The 8,062-nt window shown below is 51.8% G+C and overlaps 1 pseudogene; it reads right to left on the reverse strand.

Annotated features, from left to right (window-relative positions):
* Nucleotides 1-1,452: 1,452 nt before the first annotated feature.
* On the reverse strand, nt 1,453-3,174 carry LOC105060650 (6-phosphogluconate dehydrogenase, decarboxylating 1-like; annotated as a pseudogene).
* Nucleotides 3,175-8,062: the final 4,888 nt, after the last annotated feature.

Raw genomic sequence — 8,062 nt, forward strand, 5'->3', positions numbered from 1 at the left:
TCGGGCCCTCCGATAGTCGGTCGGTCGGTCGGTGGGTATCCCCCAACACATATCATAACATTAAATAGGAAGACGGCAATAACCTGCTGCTAATACTTTGGTTCTTTCCAAGTTCTGCACTGCATCATCGGAAGTAAACTAAGTTGAAAATCCCTTTACGAGCATTCAACTAATATTCTACTGATTCAACTACAGCTTGTCTTAATTACACACTCTTTATTAATGTATTCTATGGAAAAAATCGCAAGGAGGCACTTATGCTTGGTGACATGCATATAGGATTCTGATGTTCCTCCAAATAATAGAAACTCGGTCTCCAAATAATGTTGACTCATTGTGAACAAACTATGAGCTTTAATCAGCATTACACTTGGTAGTGTCATAATTTGCTCTCAAGTAATTATTGCTGAGTCACCATCCATGAAAACCTGTTGTTTTAAAAGAGTTCAAATCTTTCAGTAAAGAATAACATTAAAAGTTTGCTTGACAGATTCATAGTTATCCGTAATTCATCCCAAGTGTGAAGATGGAGCTATCCAGTTAACATCATTATAATCTAATGTATATACTGAAAATTAAGATAATGCCTACTAGATACTTCTGCACTTTCCAATTTCATAGTTCTCAAAAAAATTAGTGTGTGGACCGGAATGCATGACTCCCCTCTTGCATCTTTCATTAGAATTATAAGGCATGCTCGGCTTCATCTATAGTGGGAGTTCATGAAGCCTCCAAGACCATGCATATACCTGCCCAACAAAGTCATTCATGGATCTAGCTGGAGAATTTGCATTACTTGTGCTTGATGCCCAAACCAGCTCTTTTGGTTGTCAGTGATGATAATGGAAATCTTAAGTCCCACTAAAGTGTCATATAGAAAACCAGTCCTTGGTATTCTGATATTTGGCCAAAAAAAAAAAAAAAAAAGTAAGCTGCAAGTGCATGCACCATGCTGCTAATAAGTTTGAGGGCACAACAAGGTGCACATCATGCTTTTTGTACTCCTTAATTTTTAAAATTATAGTGGAACTACAAAATTGCCCAAGGTAAAACTTCTTCCTTCTTTACAGACCAGACATTTTTATTGTTGTTTATATGACAGGAAGAAAGATCTTCTCTATATTGTGTCTTCATAGAAAGAGTCATGGGTATTCCCCCTTTGATTCACCAATGACATTCTAAAAACCCTTGGAAAATAATACAGTTGAGCTAACTGAATCAATAATTGAAAATATTAGACTTCAGCATGACAGATTTTATATGCAGAAAAATTTGGTGAGCTTGAAGTACCGGCCTCCATATGCACCGAAAACCACCCTGTAGTGTTCTCTGATGCCAAGATGCCAGCATTTAACATAGACCATATCACAAGAAGAGGGAGGGAGAGAGAGAGAGAGAGAGGCATTATGATAAGCAAACTAACAAAGAAGTAGGCATAAGCCTTCACTCTGAAAATAGACCATGAATGGTTCTTAAAATTTCCAAAAGCTAGCTGAAAGTTCAAGTTGCTCCGCATTGATGGGAAACCAAAATGGTAAAGCTTAAACTTGGGTACAGAATCCAAAAGGCATTGAACTTCAAGCTCACATACAAAAACCACTTCAACAAGTTTAAAGAGTTTGACAGATCCCCTAAGCATGTAATTAGATGTAATGTTTAATTAAAGCAGGACATGCTCTACCCAACATTTAGTTCCAAGACTCACCAAAGATGATCTCACATTTTTGTCTGTATTGCGATCTTAAACCAATCTGTGTGGAAGAATCCTGGCATATCAGTCCTCTCATATGTATGAGCTCCAAAATAGTCTCTTTGAGATTGGATCAGATTAGCAGGAAGCCTTTCCCTCCTGTACGTGTCAAAATAGGCCAAGCTCGCTGACATACCTGCAGTACTAACACCAGAATTAATAGCAAGACATAGAACCCTTCGCCAAGCAGCCTGCCGGTCTAATATCTCCTGTGCAAACTCTGGGTCCACAAGGAGGTTTGGTAGATCTGGGTTCCAGTCATAGGCCTTTTTGATACGATCCAAGAAAATGGCACGGATGATGCACCCACCATTCCATATCCTTGCAAGCTCATCAAGCTTGAGATCCCAACCTTTCTCTATGCTCTTCGCTCTTAAAAGATTCATACCCTGTGCATAGCTGCAAATTTTTGAAGCATAAAGAGCCTGCCTTACATCTTCAATTAACTTTGCCTAATCCACAGGTTGACTGCTCAGTATGTCACCAAAACCATCAGACTGAAAAACCTTAGCAGCTGCAGTTCTTTCCTCCTTCAATCCACTAAGAAACCTTGAATCTAAAGATGCAGCAATGGTAGGAGCTGCCACTGATAACTCTGCCGCTTGTTGGACAGTCCACTTACCAGTGCCTTTCATCCCGGTCTTATCCAGGACCTTGTCTACCAAGTAACCATCACCCTTATCATCCTTAATTCCAAAAATATCTGCAGTGATCTCAATCAAGAAACTAAGAAGCTCCCCCTTGTTCCATTCTGCAAAAGCATGTTGCAACTCAGTGTTAGAAAGCTTGCCAACAGATTTCAACACATCATAAGCTTCGGCTATCAGCTGCATGTCACCGTACTCTATTCCATTGTGAACCATCTTCACAAAATTGCCTGAGCCTCCTTTGCCAATGTAGGTAACACAGGGACCACTGTCAGGAACTTGAGCAGCCACCTTGAGAAGGATATCTTCTATGTTCTTGTAGGCCTCAAATGACCTTCCAGGCATCAAAGAAGGCCCATGACGTGCACCCTCCTCTCCTCCAGAAACTCCCATCCCAAGATAAAGAAGGCCAAGTTCAGCCACAGCTTTCTCCCTCCTCTCTGTATTCTCATACCACTCATTGCCCCCATCAATGATACAGTCACCCTTCTCCATATGAGCTGAAAGTGTAGCTATTGTTTGGTCCACAGGTGCACCAGCCTTCACAAGCATGATGATAGCACGCGGTTTTTGAATTGAGTTGGTAAAAGAAGCAGGATCATGAAAACCATAGACTGGTAGGTTTCCTTCAAGTTTGGCACGCTCAACAGTTTCATCAACCTTGGAAGTAGTCCGGTTGTAGACTGAGATAGGGAAGCCTTTCTCTGCAATGTTGAGGGCAAGGTTTTGGCCCATGACAGCAAGGCCAATTCTCGTGAGATGTGAGGGAAGAGCCATCTTATGCCTGATAAAAAAAAATTTATAAAATCAAGATTGTGGGACATAGCAATGCTGCATGCACTTTGTTGGGAGATACCCACCGACCGACCGACCGACGGCCTGATCGACCGACTGGCGGACCGACCGACCGACTGGCGGACCGACCGACCGACGGCCCGACCGACCGACTGGCGGCCCGACCGACTGGCGGACCGACCGACTAACGACCCGATCGACCGACTCCGACGGACGACTCCGACTGGGCGAGAACCCGACCGATCGTCGGTCGGGGCGACCAACTGACGGATGCCATCACCGGCCATTCAACAGTCCATCGCCGACTGGGGATATGTCGGGCGTATCCATCCCGACCGACTAAACCCAGTGGACTGATGGCCGACTCACATGATGCTCGCCGACCAATGGAGGGGCCCGACACCACTCAGCTGGCTACCGACTTTGGGTCGGTCGGCTCCTCCAACCACCGTACAGCTACCAGACGTTGTCAGCTCTGACACGGACATGCGGCGCAGTTACCTAGGAGCATTGTCCCGCCGAGAGCGGGGTCAACCCTGGTGATTGGACGGCCACACGGCGACATGACGTTTTCACGGCGACTCTGACAGTCCACAGTGAGTTGACAGTTCCTCACTTGTCTGCGCCATTAATGACGGCGCCATACCGTGCTCCACCATATAAACCGGGGAAGGCAACAGTGCAAGGGATCGATCCGCTCCGTCTCTTCAACAAATGCAGGCTCGCTCTCTCTCTCTCTTTCTCTCTCAGAGCTCTCTGTCTACATTTCACTGTTGCCCAGTCACCTCTCTGACTTGACCGTCGGAGGGTCCCCGCCGGAGCCGCCTCCGGTCAGTGCGGACTTCCTCTTGCAGGTGCACGCTTCCCGACGATCAGACGACGAGGCGATTGGCCGCAACAGATTGGCGCGCCAGGAAGGGGACAGCATGACAAAGACAAGAGCTCAACGATCGAGAATCACTGGGTCGGCAAGGCGCTCTTCCCGTCGGGAAGAAGCCTCCCCGCCGGAGCCTAGCTCTCCGCGCTCTGCAGTGACCACGGAGGCCCAGATTGCGGCCATCGTACGGCAGATGACCATACTGACCGACGCAGTCAAAAGCCTCCAGCAGCAACCGGCGGCCCGACCTATGCCCTCCAGGAGCAGCCGCCGACGACCGCGCCGATCCCTGTCGTCCCCATGCGAGCGCTCCCAACAGCGCTCCCACGGAGAGGAGGAGGGACGACCATGGTGCGACAACCGACGGTCCCAGCGGCCCTCTCCCTCCCCGTTGGAACGGGCGAGGAAGGAGAAGCGGCCACGCACACCGTCGGCCTCCCTTTCAGAATCTTCCGAAGGCTCCACCCCTGGGGTCTCCCAGCATCGACGAGCGGACGACTACGAGTGACGGTTCGAGGAAATCGACCGCCGACTCGCCCAACTGCAGACGGACGGCCAGAAGTCTTCGAACGACGTTAACTTCCAGACCGCCCAACCTCTCTCCCGACTGGTCCTCGACGAGCCGATTCCCAGTCGGTTCAAGATGCCGCACGTGGAGCCATACGACGGCTCCACCGACCCAGTCGACCACCTCGAGAGCTATAAAGCTCTCATGACGATTCAAGGGGCAACCGACGCTCTTTTTTGCATCTGCTTCCCCGCCATGCTCCGCAAGGCTGCCAGGGCCTGGTACTCCGATCTCCGATCGGGAAGTATCCATTCCTTCGGGCAGCTCGAGCACTCGTTCGTGGCCCATTTCAGCACCAGCCGAAAGCCGCCGCGAACGTCGGACAACCTTTCTCCCTCAAGCAGGGGGAAAACGAGACGCTCCGACACTTCGTGGCGTGATTCAACGCGGCCACGCTCGAGGTCCGGGACCTCAACGAAGACATGGCTATCTCCGCCATGAAGCGGGGCTTGAGGGCGTCCCGATTCACTTATTCTCTGGACAAGACCCTCCCCCGGACTTATGCCGAACTATTGGAGCGCGCATACAAGTATATGCGCGCGGACGAAGGAGCGTCCGACCGACGCTTGGCCGAGCCCAGAGGCCCGAAGGAGAAGCGGAGGAAAGGTCGGGAGCCCGCCGAACCAAGCAGGCCCCCGATCGATAGTCGGCTCTCTCCAGCCCGACAGATCCGAAAATCGCCCCGGCGACAGACTCCGAGGCCAGTGCATCCCAGGTATGACTCCTACACTCCTCTCTCCGCTCCCCGTGCACAGATTCTGATGGAGATCGAGGGAGAGGAATACCTGCGACGGCCTCCGCCTCTGAAGGCAAAAGGCCTCGACCGTCGGAAGTACTGTCGGTTCCATCGGAGCCACGACCACGACACCGAGCGGTGCGTCCAATTGAAGGATGAGATTGAAAATCTCATCCGCCGGGGGTACCTCGACAAATTTCGGAAGGGTCCGCCGACTCAACCGGTTGCCGATCGACGCCCCCAGCCGACTGAAGAGGCGCCGACCAACCAGCCGACGATCGGAGTCATCAACGTGATCTCCAAGCGGCTGGGACCGGGGACGTCTGCAGGAGGGGAGCCGACGAAAAGGCCACGCCCGAACGACGTAATCACCTTCACAGAAGACGACGTTCGGGGCATCCAGACTCCCCACGACGACGCTGTTGTTGTGTCGGCGACAATAGCCAATTATGATGTAAAATAAATTTTTGTTGATAATGGAAGTTCGACAAATGTTTTGTTTTACTCGACCTTCTCCCGAATGCGACTGTCAACTGACCGACTTAGGAGGGTCCCTGTGCCCCTGATCGGCTTTGCCGGAGACACCGTCACGACAGAGGGAGAAATCACTCTGCCCGTGACGGTCGGCACCGAACCACGGCAAAGCACGGTCTTCCTCACTTTCGCGGTCGTCCAAGTTCCTTCGGCCTACAACGCCATACTCGGACGACCCGGACTGAACGCCCTCAAGGCGATCGTCTCGACGTACCATCTCCTTATTCGATTCCCAACCAAAAACGGAGTCGGAGAGATGCGCGGAGATCAACAGCTCGTCCGACGATGCTTCCAAATCTTCGCTCGAAGCGACGAGTCGAAGGATCCTCTGACAATCGACAAGCTGGACCAAAGGGAGGAGGAAGAACGGGGTTCGCCGGCCGAGCAGCTCGAGGCGATCCCGATAGGAGAAAATCCCGACAGAAAAGTTTGGGTCGGGTCTCAATTGCCCGACACCGAACGACGCCGACTGACAGAGCTGCTGACGGCCAATGCCGACATATTTGCTTGGTCGGCAGCAGATATGTCGGGCATCCCTCCAGAAACAATAACTCACCGACTCAACATCGACCCGACGATGAAGCCGGTGAGACAGAAGAAAAGGTCCTTCGCCCCAGAGAGGCAGAGGGCCATCGACGAAGAAGTGGACAAGCTACTCGAAGCAGGCTTCATCCGAGAATCCACGTATCCCGACTGGCTCGCCAATGTCGTCATGGTCAAGAAAGCCAACGGGAAGTGGAGGATCTGCATTGACTACACCGACCTCAACCGAGCCTGCCCGAAGGATAGCTTCCCACTTTCGAAGATCGACTAGCTGGTGGATGCGACGTTCAGATTTCGACTGCTCAGCTTCATGGATGCCTTCGTCGGGTACAACCAGATCCGGATGGTGCCTGAGGATGAGGAGCACACTGCGTTCGTGACTCCCAAGGGTCTCTACTGTTATCGGGTGATGCCCTTCGGACTGAAGAATGCCGGCGCCACCTACCAGCGACTCGTCAATAAGGTCTTCAAAGACCAGATCGGGCGTAACATGGAAGTGTACGTAGACGACATGCTGGTAAAGAGCACGCAGATCCCGGACCATGTTCAGGATCTCGAGGAGACCTTCTGCACCCTTCGACGACACCGAATGAAGCTCAATCCGACCAAGTGTGCTTTCGGAGTGACCTCAGGGAAGTTCCTCGGATTCTTCATTTCTCAGAGAGGGATCGAGGCCAACCCTGAGAAAATAAAGGCGATCCTCGACATGCGTCGTCCGAACACCAAGAAGGAGGTCCAACAGCAGAACGGAAGAATCGTCGCTCTTAGCCGATTCATTTCCCGGTCGGCTGAAAGGTGCCTCCCGTTCTTCAAGATTCTGCATCGGGCAAATGGTTTCTCTTGGTCGGATGAGTGCGAACAGGCTTTCGAAGACCTGAAAAGTACTTGGCTTCCCCACCACTGCTCGTAAAGCCGTAGGTCGGGGAGACCTTGTATCTCTACTTGGCCACATCTTCCGAGGCGATCAGTTCGGTGCTTGTTCGGGAAAATGAGTGCCGAACTCATCAGCCCATCTACTACGCCAGCAAAATGCTCCACGGCGCCGAAGCCAGATATTCGGAGACGGAAAAGATGATTTTCGCCCTGACCGTCTCTGCGCAACGGCTTCGACCATACTTCCAGGCCCACTCCATCGTGGTACTCACCAACCAGCCCCTGAGGGCCATACTGCGCCGACCCGATACATCCGGATGGCTCGCTAAGTGGCGATGAAGCTTAGTGAGTTCGACATTCAGTACCGACCAAGGCCTGCCCTGAAGGCCCAGGTCTTGGCCGACTTCATCGCCGAATGCCCGACGACCGACCAAGGGTCGGGAGCTGAAGACTCGGGACGAGATGCGGTCTCTGAGCCAGACCCGATCTCCACCTGGGTACTCCACATCGATGAAGCCTCCAATGCTCAGGGAAGCGGGGCCGGGCTCCTGCTCACGAACTCGGATGGGGTGGTCACCGAGTATGCCCTCCGGTTCGACTTCAAGGCCTCCAACAATCAAGCCGAATACGAGGCACTCCTCGCTGGCTTGAGGATGGCGAAGGAGCTGGGCATCGACAGCCTCCGGCATTCTCCGACTCTCAGCTGATCGTGGGGCAGGTCAAGGGCGACTTCGAGGCA

This window comes from Elaeis guineensis, chromosome 16 (assembly GCF_000442705.2).
Source record: "Elaeis guineensis isolate ETL-2024a chromosome 16, EG11, whole genome shotgun sequence".
Classification (NCBI taxonomy): domain Eukaryota; kingdom Viridiplantae; phylum Streptophyta; class Magnoliopsida; order Arecales; family Arecaceae; genus Elaeis; species Elaeis guineensis.